This window comes from Hemitrygon akajei, chromosome 32, assembly GCF_048418815.1.
Source record: "Hemitrygon akajei chromosome 32, sHemAka1.3, whole genome shotgun sequence".
Lineage (NCBI taxonomy): Eukaryota > Metazoa > Chordata > Chondrichthyes > Myliobatiformes > Dasyatidae > Hemitrygon > Hemitrygon akajei.
The window spans coordinates 5,173,480-5,193,269 of record NC_133155.1 but is presented as its reverse complement, the minus strand read 5'-3'; the positions used below and the strand labels follow the sequence as shown (position 1 = coordinate 5,193,269).

The following is a 19,790-nucleotide window of genomic DNA, read 5'->3' as shown; positions in this document are numbered from 1 at the left end:
AGAGCATGTCCTGTAAGGTGGGGATCCCTGATGATGGATGCTGCTTTCCTGCAACAGTGCTGCTTATAGAGGTGCTCAGTGGTGGGGAGGGCTGTCTAAAAGTTTCTTAAATATTACTATCCTATCTGCTTCTACCCCCTACCCTGGAAGTTTGTTCCAAGCACCTGCCGCTTTTTTTTGCTCAAACATAGAGTCCATCAAAAACTGCCGTCCACCTCAACACTTTGACATCTCAGACAAGCCCTCTCTCTCTCCCTGACTAGCAAGGGAGAGAGAGATATTACTGAGAGACCAACAGCTCGCTGGTTTGATGTTACCATCTGCCACATTGCTTGTCCGAGAGAAAGAGAGAGAGAGAGAGAGAGAGAGAGAGAGAGAGAGAGAGAGTGTGTGTGTGAGTGAGCAGGGTCCTTCTTTCAACAGCAACACAACCCATCTGCTGTCTCAATGGTTCAGTCTCCCATGATGCTTTAGTCAGCAACATTGGCAAGATATTGGGTCATCCATGGGGCTCTTATTCCTCAAGTTTTATCTAACTTCGGCTTCATAAACCTTACATATGGTTTCTTTTACTTTTTGACAATATTTCCTGTCATCTAATGTTTCCAACCTTTGCAGTGTTGTCTTTCACCCTCAGAGAATCATTCTGAACCTGAACTCTAACCAACTGGCTTTTCAAACACTCCCACACTATTTTTTTCTCCAATTAGCCACCCCCAGTCTACATTCTTCAGTTCTTGCCGAGTACATTTGTAATCAAATCTTCCCTAATTTAGCACATTCAATTCAGGACCAGTCTTACCTTTTTCCATAACTATTTTAAACCTTTCTCTGAAGGGCTACGTAATTCTTATTTCACAATTTTTGACACCAGGAAATATCCAGTGGATGAGACCATAAGATATTGAATAAAACATTTTTAATGATCGAGGCAATAAAACTAACTTGGATGAAAGAGCGTGTGGTATATAGAAAAAGGTAAATAAGGTTAATTTTTTGAAGAGGCTAGGGTCAATTTAAGGATTCCTCTAGGTCATTATCTGAAGAGCAGATAAAGACTGTTGCTGATTCATCAATACGTGTTTTTAACAGGCTTTGGTTACATGTTTATAGATTCCCATGTCTGTATTTTGTATGAGAGAGAGAGAGAGATGGGGAGATACAAACTGGGAGATGCATAGTCAAAGAAAGGGAGAGATTGAAGGAAGTAGAAGGAAGAAAGAGAAGAGAGAGAAAATAAAATAAAGAGAGCCACAGAGAGACAACATACGTGAAAGAAAGGTAGTGACAATGATAAAGATAGAGATGAATTGAGTGAAATAACAGTCAGATTTTCTGAGCAGAAGGCCCTTGGATGAGAAACAGGCATAAGTGGCCGACAAGACTATTCAGTAGATTTGGTTAAGATCATTGTAAATGCAAAGACTGAGACTGTGGATAACTACTACCCTGTGCTACTGACAGTAATCATCATGAAGTGCTTTGAACAGATGGTAATAGCACATATCAAAAACTCTGCTCCTGTCACACTGGACACTCACCAATATGCTTACCAATGGCAGGGCTCATCACCAACATTGATGAGACGGCTTACAGAGAGGAGGTGGAAAAGCCTGAGGCCTGGTGCCAGGCAAATAAACTTTTCCTCAATGTCAACAAGATAAAGAAAATTGTTATTGACTTTAGGAGAACTCGTCCCACTCACAGCCCTCTTCACATCATGACACAGCAGTGGAAACTGCGAGCAGTTTCAATCTCTTGGAAGAGCACATCTTGTACAGAATATATCCTGCACAATCAAGAAAGCTCACCAATACGTCTACTTTCTGATGAGGCTGAACAAAGCTGAGCTATGCACATCAATGCTCATGACCTTTGTTAACAGATTTGCAGTAGAAAGCACCCTAGCACCTTGCATCACTGGATGGTGCAGACACTGCACAGTCCTGGACACAAGGGCCCTACAACGGGTAATCAAAACAGTCCAACACATCACTGGCCCCGGCCTACCCGCCAGCAAGCACGTATCTACAGAGAGATTCCAGAAAAAGGCCAGTAACACCCTGAAGGATCCCACACACCCCGATCATGGACTGTTTGTCCCATTCCTATCAGGGAGGAGGCTACGTAGCCTCCATGCAAGGACCACCAGACTCAAAACCAGTTACTTTCCCTGAGCTGTAAGGCTGATTAACCACCTCCACCTACTAACCTCCACCACTGCTACTTTATCATTTCCTTTCACAGTCACTCTATGTACTCAGTGTCACTTTAGATACCTTATGTACATAAGCTATCTTACGTACTTATTTATTACTCTGCCTTTTATCTTCTTGTGTTTTTTATGCTAAACCAGATCTGTAGTAACTACTATTTCATTCTCCTTTATGCTTGTGTACTGGAAAATGACATTAAACAATCTTGAATCTTGAAGTTAAATTCTCAATATGCTTTGAAATGAAGGTTCACCCAGTGTAGATAAAGATAGAGCACAGTCATGACTCAGATCGAGAGCATGAGCAAGATCGCAGCCCATGCACCAATGAGTTAACTTACCCAGTCTTTAACGTTGCAAGTCATCTGATTATAAATGTTGCAAGAATTAAATAACACAGAAAGAAATATTGCCTTTGGCTTTTCATCGAATCTCCTCTTCAGCACCACCTTTGTTTAATTAAGGTTGTGTCAGAGTGACAGAGGGGTGAGTCCACATTTCATAATACCATAAGACATCAGGGCAGAATTAGTTCATTCGGCCCATCAAGGCTGTATCACTATTCCATCATGGCTGATTTATTATCCCTCTCAAACCCCATAACCTTTGACACCTTGATTCATCAAGAACCTATCAACTACCGTCTTAAATATACTCAAAAACATGGCCTGTACAAATCTTGGCACTGTTTTCCTGTCCTGGTCCCATTCCTGCCTGTCTGTGGGATACTTGGACAACGTTGACTTTTATATGTATATAGTTGACGTGAACAGTCATACTAGAGCACAAGTGAAAAAGTTACAGACTAACGCACGGCAAAACCAGTACTGCTGATATTCTTCAATATGACAGCACTGCACCACAAAAACATAGCAAAACACCACATAACTGATATCGTCTAGGGCAGAAATTTTAAAAAATCACAAAATGACTAGAGCCTGTTCAACAATCTGCAAAGCCCACATAGAGTTAATCCCACAAGTGAAACCACCCACTAATATAATCTCTCCCTGCACTGGACTCCATCACACTTTCAATAAGACACAATTATAAAATATGCATCCATCACCCCTCTAATCATTCTCCAAGAAAGTAAGTCTTCAGTCAGTACTCAAGTTTGACATGTGACCCCAGACCCACTTGGCAAGGTACATGTCTTGTGACCACTTTCACAAGGAAGTGGCCCAGCAAGAGACGCAGTTAAATGTAGGCCATGCTTCTAATCCCCACATCCTGTCGAATAATGAAGGCTAAGCATACAGCCAACACATCAACGACTCTGTTCTTTGTAAACAATCTCTTCTTGTGCCAATGTAGACTCTATCCCATCACTGATGAGATGAATAGTGGATAGAACTGCCTATATACTTCTGTGTCCGATCCTGTTTGATCTGCCCCATTATATGTTTTATCCACTAATCTACAATTCATCTCATCATCATCATGTGCCATTGCATATGACATCATCATTATGTGCCGTGTCGTATGACGTGGGCAATCATGGTCTTATGACCATGATTGTTCCGGGCGAATATTTCCACAGAAGTAGCTTGGCATTGCCTTCTTCAGGGCAGTGTTCTCACAAAACAGGTGACCCCAGAGATTGTCTGCCTGGCATCAGTGGTTGCATAACCAGGACTTGTGATGTGCACCAGCTGCTCGTATGATCATCCACTACCTGTCCAAGGCTTTGTATGATGCTGACTGGGGGATTAAGCAGATGCTACACCTTACCCAAGGGTGACCTACAGGCTAGCAGAGGGAAGGAATGCCTTACACCTCCTTTAGTACAGATGTATCTCCACCCTGCTGCTCATATACACCACCCAATCTTGGATTCTACCCAAATAATAAACACTTCCAACAACATTTGAACCTTACTCTATTGATCACATCACCTATCAATTTCTTCCATCGCCTACAGTAACTTCACTCAATCATTGAAGCTAACAATCATAGTATCTCCTTCAACAACTCACCTACACTGTAACTATCTGATGGATTGTAAACTCCAATGTTATGTGCACGTCTCAAGTGTTTTCCACTATATCAACTTAACCCACAGATGACCTTGTACATTCCACTCCACCAGGGGCTCCATTCACCCAGCTATTCTTCCATCAGGCCCACACAAGCAAGCTCCTCCGAGTCTCCACCCAGCCAACAGGAGTCACCTGCCACTCTTTTCCAACTCCATACAGGTATCCTATTTAAATCCAGGTCTCATCCATAGTCCTTGTTCGCCCATTGAACTAGGCAACCTCTACCAGTTGTTCCTAGTCTTCAGCTACCTTGTTGTGTTAAGTATCTGTTCTGTCTTGATTTGTAACCCCTCATGGTTTGTTATTTTGCTGTTTATTATTAAAGTGATTGCTCCCCGCTAAATCATCTCTGCTGCTTTGTTTTTGCCTCAAGCCTCCTCTATATTTCCTGACTTCTTCTATACCATGTGTACCATGCTTTGTCACAGAGTATGCACATCTGTAAGGTCTTTTGGGGACTAAGGTTTGTCACTGTTATGGGTGGATGAGGATACATTGCTGGTGGTTTGCTGTTTATAGACAATAGACAATAGGTGCAGGAGTAGGCCATTCGGCCTTTTGAGCCAGCACCACCATTCACAGTGATCATGGCTGATCATCCACAATCAGTACCCTGTTCCTGCCTTCTCCCCATATCCCTTGACTCCACTATCTTTAAGAGCTCTATCTAATTCTTAGATAGAGTTTGGTCTGGATAATGTCATTTGATTCAGATCGGCATATCTATAGAAGGACCATACTCCTGTTTGGGGCCAGCTAGGCTTCTTCATCCAGCTTCCAAATAAATATCAATTTCAGGTAACCCACGCCTCTGTGGATCTCTCCCATTGTCAACAGTCCACCCAGGGGCTCTCTCCCATTGTTCACCACTTCCAACCCTCCCTCCAACGCTTTTGGTCCAGATTCATCACTCTGCCCCATTTGGCTCCATCTACCATCACTCAAAGGGTTTCTTTTCCCTTGGTTCATCTTTCCTATTCTTTCCCCATCTGGTTCCCCCTGTCCATCATTTTCCCTCATTCTGTTCTCCCTATCACCTACCAGCCTCAGTCACTAACATTCCTCCTCCTCTCCCCTATCTGACTCCGTAGGGTTAAAATGTTTTTTCTACTTGTGCTTCCATCTATCACAGGCAGCAGGTTAGAAATATGTCTCTACCAAAGGAGGTGTAAGGCATTCCTTCCCTCCATCAGCCCGCAGATCACCCTTCGGCAATGTGCAGCACCTGCTTAGCCCTCTGCTCAGGGACAAGTAAAGCCATGGGACCCGCTGGTGGATGGTCATATGAGCATATCACAAGTCCTGGTTATGTGACCACTGATGCCCGACAGACAATCTCTGAAGAGTATTGGTAATGGCTGGGGTCACCCATCTTGTAAAGACACTGCCCAGAAGGAAGCAATGGCAAACCACTGCTGTAGAAAAGTTTGCCAAACAATCATGATCATGGGTAGACCATAATTGTCCAGGTCATAGGACACCGCACATAATGATGATGACAATGTTTCCACCTATCACCCACCAATTTGTCTCAGCACCATCTCTGCCCACCCCAGCTCCATCTGCCAATGGTCCAACCCAACTCCTCATCTGGTTCCACACATCATCAACCAGATTCTTGCCTTGCCCCTCCCTAATAAGCTATACCTTTTCTCAATACCCTCAATCTCAATGCAGGCTCAACCATCCCTTTGCCACCATTGACGTCATTTGACTCTTTGAACTCCCCCGGTGGTAGACTTTTGTGCTCCAGATTCCAGCTTCAGTAGTCGCTGATGTCTCCAAAAATCACAAGTATCTATTGTTTCTCTGTCAATGAGGGGTAGTTAATATCCTGGGATTTTCAGGGCCCAAAACAACCATTCCAGGTGAGGCAACACTTCACCTGTGCATCTGCTGAAGTCATCTATTGTGTCTGATGCTCCCAATGTGGCCACCTATACACTGGTTAGACTGGTTGTAAATTGGGGGACTGTTTTGTCAAGCACCTCTGCACCATCCACATGAAGCAGAACTTCCTGGAAGCCAAACTTTTCAATTCTAATGCACATTCCCACTCCAACATGTCAGTCCATGGCCAAGAAGAGTCCACTCTCAGAGTGGAGGAGCAGTATATTCGTATATTCCATCTGAGTGACCTCCAAGCTGATGGAATGACTAATCAATTTCTCCTGGTAATTATCCCTCCTCTCTTCTTCTATTTCCCACTTTGACCTTTAACCACTTCTCGCCTGCCAATCACTTCCCCCTGGATTCCCTCTTCCTTTCCTTTTCCCAGTGGTCCACTCTCCCTCCCCTATCAGATTCTTTCTTCATTAGTGCTCTACTTTCCCATCCACCTGGCTTCACCTATCACCTATCTAGCTATCCTCCTTCCCCTCCCACACCTTTTAATTCTGGCATCTTCCCCCTTCCTTCTCAGTCCTGAAGAAGGGTCTTGGCCTAAAACATCAACGTTAACATCACTTTCATAGACATTGCCAGACCTGCTGAGCTCCTCCAGCACTTTGTGTAACTAGGGGTAACGTCTGTAAAGCAAAGTTAATTTGACACCGCATGTTCAAACATGTGATTCACATCATAATGAAAAATAGGTTCGGTTTTCTGACAGGCGTCACTCCCACATGATCAGGTGTGGGTCAAGACTGCAGAAAGACAGCAAGATTAATTAGGCATATTTCTATTCCTTTTCAGCTTGCCCAGGTTTCCAAAGGTTTTTCATCTCTTTTTTTTCCTCTGTCTTCCTCTCTTTATCCCACATGATCATATTTCACTTTCTTCTCTCCCTCTGCCACTCTCTTCCTTCCTCTTTCTTCTGCACCCTTCTGCTTCTCTGTCTCTGTTTCTAGCTTCCTACCTCTCTCTCTCTGACTCACTCCCTACTGCTGCCCTCTTCTCCATCTTCTTTATTTCTTCCGCATTGTCTGTTGGCTTCTCACTGTCTTTCTTCCTGTTGTCCTACAAATGCCATCCACCACCACTCCTCAACCTCTACGTTTCTGCTCGTAGAACAGCTGAAATCAAAAGCCACTGGAGCTTGGACATTATTTTCTTCTGCCATATACTGGGGCATCAGTCAGAACTGCGGTTTTAACTCAGGCACCCTTCTGAAAAATAGAAAGTGTGCCCCTCAATCAGAAATCTGTGTCAGCAGCTTTTTTAAAAATATTTTCACTGATCTTGGCAGTAGATGAGGAGAAAGTTATAACTGTCTTTCTTCAAATGTAAATACATAGGTAGCGACAGAGATAAATTGTAGATATAAAGAGTGAGCGCCCCCTGAAGGCATTGGCAGGTACTACCATGTCAGGGTATTGCGAGGAAATGTTCAACTTCTTGGAAATTGGACCATGGTGTATCAGGCTTTCTGCATTATGTGATTGAATTTCAATGGGGAACTAAAAATTGAAAATTAGGGCCTTACCCAGATCACAAAATTTGCAGCATTCTGTTTGGGCCCATGAATGTGATGTTGTGTCTATCACATAGATGACTGAATTGGCGAAGACAAGAACTCAACGCTCAGGTCAGTTGAGGGGCTGTGGTGATATGAAATATTGAAATGTTGATTCAGGAATTTAGTGCTGCAGTTATAGATGAAAGTATCCTAGAAGGCTCCTCAAATGAGGTCACCCTTGTGAAACTTTGGTAGAAAAAAAATCTACTAAATATTCTCAAGCTGGAGAAGGTGCAGAAAAAAAAATTATGAGGACAAGAGGCCCTGTGCTAAAGGGAGAGGTTGGCCACCATGGAAATTTATTCCTTAGACACAGGAGAATGAGGGATGACTCATAGAAGTTTACAAAATCATGAAGAGTACGGCTAAGGTGAAGAGGATCATGGTCCTTCCTCCGGGGCTGGGGTGGCCAAATTAAGATGGGGGCAGAGATATAAGATAGGAAATGAGAGATTTCAAAGAGATCTGACAAGTACTGTAACTTCTTTCCACAAAGGATAGTGAGTGCCTGGATTGTGTTGGCAGAGGAAGAGTTTGAGATGGGTAAGTACATGAAGGGGAAGAGCTTGTAGGAGTTTGAGCTGAATTCAGATAACTGACACTAACAGGAGGATGCTGTGGTCAGTGTGGATCAGTTAGTCTGAAGGTCTATTTCAGTGCTGCATTACTCTAAGACTCTATCATCTGGTCACATCCAGCTCTTCGACCATGTACTCTTCACCTATCTCTTTCTAGCCTGTCTTCCCTCCCCTCCCCCTTCCTTTTTTATTCTAACATCTTCCCCCTTCCTTTCCAGTCCCGATGAAGGGCCTCAGCCCAAAAAGTCGACTGTTGTTACCCTCCCTAGATGCTGTCTGACCTGCTGAGTTCCTTCAGCACTTTGTGCTTGTGTGTTATTTTACTGTTTTTTTGGAGCTTTGTGGGCATGTTGACATCTATAATTTCCACATGGCACAAAATGTTGGCTGGAAAGTGTCACGTTGACAAGTGCTATACGAACGAAAGGCCCTCTGATCATTGAATTTCTAGGAACTTGCTACATTCATATGGATGTACTGGCCTTGGCATCAACAATTCACATTTACTTCATTCATTGAGACATATTTTGTGAAAGATTCTGAAAATATTCTTTTATATTGAGGATATAATAAACATGCCTTTGTGTGGTTGTTATTGTTTTTATTAAGATGATGATGATGATGATGAAGATGATGACAGTGACATACAGAAGAAAAAATTTGGAATTTTCCCCACCCATTATATCTCCTGAGGGAAAGTTTGGTGTAACACTCCAATACAAGCAAAACTAGTTACATTCCTCCATCCCTAGGTTATGACTCAATCCTGGCCAGCTACGTTCACCTTGTGATTTTGAGTTCAACTGTCAGAATCAGAATTAGGTTGATTTGGTGACCCATGAAATTCTCTTCACTCCTAATACAGGGACCTTCACGGGGCAGGGAAAGTCCAGCCTAGTGTAGATTCATGCTCAGAGTTTGGGACTGATGTCTTTACCGTACATTATCATCAGCAGGGAAGTGTCTCAACTGACACAATGAACACTGGCTATATTGGATCCCAAGTGCAGAGGGAAGGCCGACTCTAATGTAGAGATGGTGACAAGAGTTTATTCATAATAATTCCAAAAGAACATATACAGCACCTTACAAAGAGCGAGTCACTCAAGAAAAACATAAGGAACACTAAATGATTAATGACTCTCATTAAGCAACAATTAACCAGTTCAGGTGCTCTGAAAACCTCATAGTGCAACACTCTTCAGTGCCCCACACAGGCTCAAAGAGCTCATTACACCCAAAGGTAATTTACAAAATGGAAATAAGAGAAATTCTTGGAAAGAAGAATAGATTGCAGTCCATGGTGAAGGAACAGGAGAATTGATATCATTTGATCTTACTGAGTCTTGTAAGAGGATTCTGGATGGTCAGTTACTCAAATGGTTAGGACTTGGTGGTTCCTTAAAGTTGTCATATTTGTGGGGAGTGAGTGGGTAGTGAGGATAAGCTCCTACTACCTATTAAGTGCTCTCAAGTAGCTGCTGACAACCAAGTCCAGCTCCTGGCCTTCACATGTGACTTAGCTACTAAGCCCAGTGGAACGGTTTCTACAGACAGAGGAAGGGGCAAAGGCGGGTTACTGGCGCCTTAAAACCTGTCGCTCTGAGCAGATGGGGCTTGTCAGCCACGGTGGGCAGCTCACCTAGGAGAAGGGAAGCTCTGGTCTCAAACCTCCGCTGCCTTGCGGCTACACCCACTCCTGGGAAGGATCTGGGAGTAAACCCCAAGGAAGAAACCCAGAGCTGGAGTCCCTGAGGCAGTCCTACATCGAGATCAATACTGACTGGCAACTCCCTTGACGCCACTGCTGCCAAACTGTGTTGGTCTCTGCTACTCCTCTGGATTCATCATCTTTGCCTCTGGGTGCACTGGTTTCCTCCCACATTCCAAAGACATACAGGTTAGTAGGTTGATTGGTCTCAAGGGCGTAACTGGGTGGTGCGAGTCGAATAAAAAAACATGTCAAATGTCACTCTTCACAGAAGTACAATCAATCAAACTTTAACACCAAGCTACAGACGTCATGATCAGTGATTGAAAATTTGATCTTGAGATTGTTTAAAGTGGCATCTTAAGGCAGGAGAGGGGGAAATAGGAAGGCAAGGATGTCACGGGTGGGAGGTCTGACTAAATGCTTAGGTAGCGGAAAGCACAGAATGAGATCAGTATAACACACACAGAAAATGTAAGAGGAACTCAGCAGGTCAGGTGGCATCTATGGAGAGGAATATAGAGTCAATATAGGGTCAAGATGAAAGAGACCAAAAATCAGTAAACACTAAGGTTGTGGTAGGGTTTGCAGGGTTGGACATGGTTTAAGAGAAAGGGAAGGACAAAGGCCAGGGTGTGATTTGGAGGGTTCTTCCAAGGCATCAGTGGACTACGCGTGTGTGGTAGGAAATCCTGTGGGTGTTACACACGACTGAATGCCACTCCACATGGCTGACTACTTCTTTACACGCTAGTGTGTTCGATTTACAATGGATTTTGAGTGAAAAAAAGACTTTGGAATCCACATTGTAAGTCACCAATTTCCTCACTGGGGGAACATTTACTGTGTAGCAATATACCATGGATTTAAACTGGTTTGTTTCAGACTGGCAACTTTACTGTGAATGGATGTAGAAATGGGAGGCAATCATCTGCGACAGGATGAAAAGGGAGGCTAGGGATGTGTTGGAAATCAAGTCCGATGATGAACTAAGGGTAAGTTATAAGGAGAAATTTTATATTGGGCCCATTAACAAGTTGGCCAATTCTCAATTCAAAACAAAATCAATTAAATGCTTTAATATCAATTATCCTTGAAGTTTCAAAGATTACAGTGAAATATGTTAACAAAACAGTTGTATGTAATTCACCAAATGAAGAAGAAGCACTCTGTTATCTTGGTCTCAGATATACTCCTCCTGCTAAGTGTTATCTAGTCAACTATCTGAAGAATAGTTAGACTATTGAAGTGAACAGCAACTGACATTTTAAAATCAAATTCTTTTCTAATGAGGTGTGAAATCTTGCTTGGTGTTTTTCAGTATTTATTAAATTCTTTGTGCAGTTAAGGTAGTCACTGTCTATTTGTCTGTGGTTGAAGGGCTTTGGGTTGAGTCAGTGCAATTGGGGCAAGGCTGTTACTTGAAACTATGCATTTATTTCGTTTTGTTGTTTTTATTCAAATTGCTTTCCTGTGCACAGGCTAACAGGCTATTGCAGATTAAGTTGGCTGACTCCATTTCTGCTTCAAGACCATCCTCTGCGGAGATTTTTACCCCTGCTTATAGCCGTAACACTGGATTCTTATCTCTGGACCAACTTTCCATTCTCTGAGCCTGAGCTTAGGAAAATCTCTACTTCTCATGTTCTAACAGGCACCTGCCATTATTAATCTAATTTTTCTTGGTTACAAGTTGGCCACTTCATTCTCAAAACAAAACAAAGCCAACAAAATGCTTTATTATGAATGATACTTCTGGTTTAAGATGGCGCTACAGAAGGCAGGCGACAACGTACTGGTAATCTTTGAACACCAGAGCTTCTGCAGAACTGGAAATCCGGAGCAACACACATTAAGTGCTGGAGGAACTCAGCAGATCAGGCAGCATCTATCGAATGGGAAAAAGAATCAACATTTTGGGCCGGGGCCTTTCATCGGGACAATTATCAATTATCCTTAAGTTTTGAAGATTTCAGCAAACTATGTTAACAACACAGTTGTGTATAATTCACCAAATAAAGAAGAAAATGGTTTATTATTTTGGAACTGCACTGGCTCCTGGCACAACAATACCTCCCATTGTTCATCATTCATAAATCACGCAAGGCCTCACTCTGTTCTATCTCTGTCTCCTCCTTCTGTCCAACAGTGCCGTGAGATTTCCGAAATCTTCCATTCTGGACTCTTGCCCACCCTCCATTTTAATCACCTATGGTAGTTGTGCCACCTGCTATGAAGAACAAAGCTCTGGAATTTCATTCTTAAACTTTTCTGCCTACATCGTAAAGATAGTCATAAAACTGACGCTTTGACAAGAACATTGATCACCCATCCTGATATTTCCTTTCGTGTGGTGGTTCTATGTTCATCTCACAATGCTCCAGTTAAAGGTTCAAAAGGTTCAAAGTACTTTTATTATCAAAGTACATGTACGTCACCATATACAACCCAGAGATTTTTTTCTTGCAGGCATTTGCAGTAAATACAAGAAACACAATAGAATCATTAAAAGATCACCCCCAACTGGACAGACAAACAACCTAAGTGCAAAAAACAAACAGTACAAATACAAAAAGGAAAAAAAATAGTAATAATAAATAAATAAGCAATAAATGTTGAGAACATGTGATGAAGAGTCCTTAAAAGTGAGTCTATAGGTTGTGGGGACAGTTCACTAATGGTGAACGTATCCCCATCCACAGTGAAGTTATCCTCTCTGGTTGAGGACCTGATATTGAGGGGGAGTGACTGTTGCTGAACCTGGTGGTGTGGGTCCTGAGGCTCCTGTGCCTACAGGAGAGGCCTGGGTGGTGGGGGTCTCTGAGAATGGATTCTCCATGTTGATGCTCAATGGTCGGGGAGGGATTGTCCTGTGATGGACTGGGCTGTATCCATATTTATTTATTGATTGAGATACATTGCACAGTAGGCCCTCCTGGCTCTTTGAGCTGCGCTGCCCAGCAACACTCTGATTTAATCACGGGCTAACCCTAACCTATCAACTGATACATCTTTGGACTGTGGGGGGAAGCCAGAGCACCCAGAGGAAACCCACGAGGTCACGGGGAGAAAGTATAAGCTCCTTACAGGCAGCGGCAGGAATTGAACCCGGGTCGCTGGTACTGTAAAGTGTTGCTCTAACCACTTTGCCGCCCATTTTTTGTAGGATTTTCCATTCAAGGGCATCGGTGTTTCCGTACCAGTCTGTGATGCAGACCGTCAACATATTCTTCACTACACATCCAAGAAGTTGGTCAAATTTTTAGATGTCATGCCGAATCTTCGCAAACTTCTAAGTAGAGGTGCAGCTGTGCTTTCTTCATAATTACACTTACGTGAACGTTAAAGGCATTATAAAACTGAAAACAATGTGGTTAACATGACTGAACTACATACTCAGCTAGACGCTAACATCTTCGGTTGATGTGCTTCCAGTCGGTGCCTTTCCTCATTCAAAACATGGATTTGGTGCAATGGAATGAGAAACATTGTCAGCAACCTGCAGCTAAAAGCCACCATCCAGATCTGAATTGCCACCCCGCTTCGCATCAGCAAATTCCGGAATGGCTGATAGATAATTATCATTGCATATCTTGTTTCCAATATGAGTATTAATAATAAAGAGAGATCTAACAGTCAAAAGAATTTCACACATACACCATCAAATAATCATTATGCAAAGTCACTTCAGGGCTAATACTCACTTGACAAGTACTTTTTACTCTTTTCTTTTGCTGGCTCCTACTTTCCTGTATTTAAGGAAGATCTTGGATGATCCAATCACTCTGACCTAGTGTTAGCAGGAATTGTCACCGACCATGTACGTAAAGATTTTTTTCACTATTTCTTCTTTTTTATATATGCGTATATAGAGTACTGTGCAAAGATCATAGGGATATATATATATAAAATATAGGTTACCTCAGAGTTTAGCACAGAACTGTAGTAATTCTATGTATTGTACTGTACTGCTGTCGCAAAAACATCATGATATATTTGAGTGATGATAAACCTGATTCTATTGTGGGCTGAGAGTGGAAAAGGGACAGACAGAGGGGAATTATGGTTGGGAAAAGGGGAAGGGAGAGGGGAGGGAGTGGGAAGCACCTAGAGAGACATTCTGTAATGATTAATAAACCAATGGTTTGAAATCAAATGTGCTTGCCCGGTGTCTTAGGGCTGGATGTGTCTGCACTCATGCCAACCCCCTCCTCTAGCACTCCTTCTCTCCCACTTGTCCCACACTCCTCCCACAGCGCTCCACCCTCACCATTCCCAACATCTTTTGCTCCCATCAGATTTACAAACTCGGTCTCCACTCCACAATGACAAATACGGTACTGTACAATAGTCTTTGTCACCCCAGCGTTTTATATATATATATATATATATATATATATATATATATATATATATATATATATACGTGTGTGTGTGTGTGTGTGTGTGTGTGTGTGTGTGTGTGTGTGTGTGTGTGTGTGTGGTATATATAGTGAGTAAAGCTTATTTTTTAAATTGAAAGAATCTTGTTTTTTTTGCCTGAACAGTTGTAAGGAAAGGATTGGAGAGTGAATCTTAATTCTCCATCTCCTTTCTCGTGTATTCCTCTATAGTTGTTTTTTGCCCTCAATTGGATTCTATGGACTGGAGGCCTTTCAGCCCATTGTCTATAATCTACTTTCTTTGATTTGGTCCGATTCTCCAAGTTCTTTTCCCAGAGTCTGGCAAATTTGCCTTTTTTAAGAGTTAACTATTCAGCCATGGATTCCACACCAACTTGCTGTGTAAATAAGACATGTGGTATACTTTCTGATTGTTTCCTCAGGTACAAATTCGCGTACCTACTTCACCTAGCCAATGGGAAGGGGTTGGTGTGTGTCAATAATTGTACTAATCTTCCTTTGCCAATTATTTAATGACTGTGTCCTTTGGTTACCATTCTCCTTGTCATGGAAAAGAGTATCTCACATCAGAAACCTCTCCACAGCATCAGCTGCCCACCTGCCCGTAGCTTGCATCATCATGTTCAACCAGCATGTTTTATGCTTTGTTCTAAGCAGGAAACTTCTTGGGAAGTATTCTGAAATTTAACACAAAAGCTTAAATGACCAATTATTGTAGTTGAACCTTAAATGATAATGGTGGTATTTAGCTTCTAATTATTGTTACAAACTGAAGTCAATGTTATCGAGTCTACAGTACAGTATAGAAACAGGCCTGTTAGCCCATAGAGTCAGAGTGCAGAAACAGGCCATTTGGCCCTTCTAGTCAATGATATAGAGTCAAAGAACACTGCAGTGTTGAAACAGGAGATTTGGCCCTTCTAGTCAATGTTATAGAGAACACGACAGCACAGAAACAGGCCATTTGGCCCTTCTAGTCAATGATATAGAGTCAAAGAACACTACAGTATTAAAACAGGACCTAGGGCCCTTCTGGTCAATGCTGAACCAATATTCCAAACATGAGAAAATCAGCAGATGCTGGAATTCCAAAGTAACACACTCAAAATGGTGGAGGAACTCAGCAGGTCAGGCAGCATCTAAGGAAACGAATAAACAGTTGATGTTTCGGGCCATGACTCTTCTTCAGGACTGGAACCCAGTCCACTCGACAAGCACCTGGACCATAGCCATCCATGCCCCTCCCCTCCCATCTGTGTTCTCATCCAAACTTCATTTAAATGGTGAACTCTAGCCTGCATCCATCGCTTCCACTGGCAGCTCGTTTTACACTCTCAGCACCCTGTAAGTGAACAAGCTCCTCTTAAATTTTTCACCTTTCACTCTTAACCTATGACTTCTAGTTCTATTCTCACCCACTCTCAGTTCTATTCTCACCCACTCTCAGTTCTATTCTCACCCACCCTCAGTTCTATTCCCACCCACCCTCAGTTCTATTCTCACCCACCCTCGGTTCTATTCCCACCCACCCTCAGTTCTATTCTCACCCACCCTCAGTTCTATTCTCACACACCCTCAGCTGAACAAGCCTGCTTACATTTAATCCTATCTATACCCTTCATAATTTTGTATGCCGAAGTCATAAAGACAAATTGTACTTTAAACACTACCTTCTCTCCTTGCACAGATTGCATCTGACTTGTAATTTTTTTCCTACAGTACACAGGATTTTTGGGAAAGATGACGCAGAATTCCCACAAAATCTATGAAGATTTTATGTATTTATTCAGAGGTACAGAGTGGATAGCCCCTGCATCACCCAGCAATGCCCAGCAACACTAATCACAGGACAATTTACAATGACCAGCTAACCTACCCGGTACCTCGTTGGCTGTGGGAGGAAACCAGGGGACCCGATGAAAACCCACGTATTCCATGGAGAGAACGTACAGATTCTCCTTACGGACGATGCTGGGATTGAACCAGGATTGAACTCCGGTGTCCAACGCAGCAAGCCGTTATTGTATCATGTTAACCTCTATGGTACAGAGGCGACCAACGATGGCAGCATGATGGTGAACATGATAGCAGACACGTTAAGGTGCAGAGATGGAGATCCAGCCTGGCAGAGATGTTGTTAAGCCAGAAGTTATAGGACTTCGAACCAATAACAATAAAAATTAAACAAAGAAAATAATTGGAAGTTTGGATAGCATCTAACTTGGGGAGCTTGGGGCTGTGGTGTCCTGTCCAGTTTATGCTAGGGTTCTTTTTTCTGTGAACTGTCCTTAACACAAACAACCTGGTAATGCAGTCATTAAACAAGCTCTCTCATGCCTGCAGATCTCCGCAGCAGGCCAAATCCATATTCTTTGTCTCCCTTTCTATGCATGGACTGTGCTTAAGTTTGGTGGAGGGAGAAGAACCTGCAATAGCGATTGTGGATTTGGGAGATGGTGCTGGTGAAGTTCTGAAGAGTTTCTGCTTTGCAACCAGTGGATAGAATGGCCAAGCTGGAGTGTAGACAGTTTTAAAGCATTCATTGACTCACTTTGCCATGACTTGTTCACTTCAAAGTCTAAAGATAAAAGAAGTACCATATTGTTATGGCTAGAACAATTGTATTCATCACTGGCAAAGAATTAAATGATTTTCTTCTAATCTATAATTTTCTTACGCTAGTCTTTAGACTACAAAAATATTTTGCTTCCTGAATACTTTTGGGTGTATCCTACGGAATTTGGGCTGCTGATCATGAAAATCACCATGAAATTTCCCTATCACACGCTATTTTTTTTTTTAAAGTGCCCATATTTGGTATTTCAATTCATAATTCAAGTCAATTAAAATGTTGGCCACAATGTCAGCTGAAAAGCTTTCTACATTGTCCAGGCATGCCTGGGCATGCTTAGGCAGGGCGGCTGCTGCATGGCAAGACAGGTTTTAACAGCATCACAACACACTGTCCTACGCATTACATTTACGTGTATATCCGTTTGCCACCACATTGATGCTTATACTGTATGTGTTTGCTCATTATAATAAAGTAATTGTACTTTCAGGAGTATTACTGATAGCAAAATGTCTTGCCAATATTGCGTCAGCAATACTTTCTGTTATATTTATGGTTAATATACACTTAAATCTCAAAGACAGAGCATGACTCCTCTTATTAAGAAAGCCTATGAGCTCTACTTTGGTGTAAAATGGGTGACCAAGTCAAAGCCTGTGCTCCTCACATTTATTGCGCAATATGCACAGTCGATCTTAGAGCTTAGCTCAGAGGTACTCGGAAGTCAATGCCGTTCGCTGTCGCGGTGATATGGCGAGAGCAGAAGGATCATGTGGCAGACTGCTACTTCAGTCTGACCAGTGTGTTTGGTTTCCCTGCTAAAAACAGGAAATCCATTGACTACCCCAGTCTCCCTTCATCCATGAAACTTATACCGCATGACAATACTCTACCAGTACCAAAGCCAGCAGAGACGTGGAGGCGAGAGGATGCAGGTGAAGATGCCGTGATGCACGAGTCAGGAATGGAGAACTGATACAGATTTTCAGACCTTTATGTCGGGTGAATCTCATCTGATAACTCAATCTGAGTTAAATGCTCTAGTCAGAAACGTGGGTTTGTCAATAGCAAAAGCAGAATTACTGGGTTCAAGACTGCAAGGATGGAATCTGCTGTCTCCAGGCACAAAGATTTCCATGAAGGATCTCGATATTTGAGACAGATGTTTTCTAGAATAACTGATGCCAAGATTAAGGAAGGCATTTTTGTTGGTCCGTAAATCAAACAGGTCATCAATGACAGGCAATTCAAAGAACTTCAAGAGGAACTGGAGAAAATCACATGGAAGGCATTCAAGGCTGTTGTTGAAAATTTTCTTGGCAACCACAGAGCTGGTTGACAACGTGCTTCAAGCGTACAAAACCATGAAAGGCAGCATGTCGCAAAACATTCATTTTCTGCATTCCCATTTAGACTTCTTCCCTGCAAAGCTTGGCACTGTCAGTGACGAGCATGGTGAAAGGTTTCACCGGGACATTGCGGTCATGGAGAAATGGTAAAAGGGCAACTGGAATCCATCAATGCTGACTGATTATTGTTCGACGCTTAAAAGGGAGGCCTCAGTCACTGAGTGCAAATGAAAATCATGAACAAAACACTTTTAGCTAAGTTGAACTATTGCAAAGCATCAACACCATTATGCAAATAAATGCATTATGTCATTATGCAAATAAATGCATTATATTCAATAAAAGTTAATTTTTTGTTTCTCTAAATTCCTACGTGATAATAGTAGTCTGAAATTATATTTGTGTTTGGCTTCAAGTGGTCTATCATAACCACAAAACATTTCAGAGGAAGCAACAGATTAACAAAACTTTGCTGTCCAGTGTTATTTTTATGTTAAGGAAAGTATTTAGATTGTTTTTGCAGAAAGTAACTCTTGAATTCTGCTGCAGAGAAATCAATGATTAGTGAATGATTTTATTGCAATGATGGAAAGGCGAGGGAGGTCACAGAGAAATGTTCAACGGTGGGACTCTGGAGCTCACTGTCTGGAGGGACAGAAGAAGCTGAACCCCTCGTTGCAGATAAGAAGTGGAATGAGTATTTGAAGGACTGTAACTTGAAGCAGAGTGGACTGGGAGCTGTGGAATGAATGGTATTTTTTTGATTTTTGTAAGATATATGACATTCTTCGTTGCATAAATTCTAATTTAGAGACCTGAAAGCAACATTTTCTATGATTCTCCATAATACTACTTAGGAAGAGATGAAGACTTGGAGGAGACGTCTTTCCAAAGGAATATTAAACATGTCTTATATGTTCTCTAAGGCTGAACAGTAAAGGAACTTCTGATGATGTTTCATGGATGAGCAATCTCAGGACAAATACTTGTCATGATTCAGTGAAATAGACAGAATTGATTACCTGGTAATTTGTCAGAATATACTTTACGGGGGTTCTCTCATGCAATTTGTAACACACTGTGAGAATGTGTGGGTTTTGAAAGAACCCAAGATCTTGAAACAGATTTTATATTTTGTTCATTCATTCCATGAAGAAAAAATTGCAGTACTGTACATGGAATTCACAGCGGAGACACAAGTTTCGGGAACCTGGATCAACAATCAAGCTGGAGTCCACAGGTTCTGAGACAATATAGATAAGTCATACAATAGCGCCATCTGCAGATTGAATTGAATAATTTCTCCCATTTTGCAGACAGCCTCACACAAGAAGAAATGATAAGGCAACTCGAGTGAATCTGCAGATGCTGGAAATAAATAAAAAGACAAAATGCTGACAGAACTCAGCAGGCCACACAGCATCTATGGGAGGAGGTAGTGACGATGTTTCGGGCCGAAACCC

The 19,790-nt window shown here is 42.2% G+C and overlaps 1 protein-coding gene across 1 annotated transcript in view; it reads left to right on the top strand.

Moving 5' to 3' along the window:
• The window catches only part of LOC140719565 (uncharacterized), a 155,534-nt gene that overhangs the window by 22,885 nt on the left and 112,859 nt on the right, over nucleotides 1-19,790 (top strand). The window contains exon 3 of the mRNA XM_073034275.1: nucleotides 10,889-10,998. The gene's annotated coding sequence lies outside the window, so the exon portion shown is untranslated. The remainder of the gene's footprint in view (nucleotides 1-10,888; nucleotides 10,999-19,790) is intronic.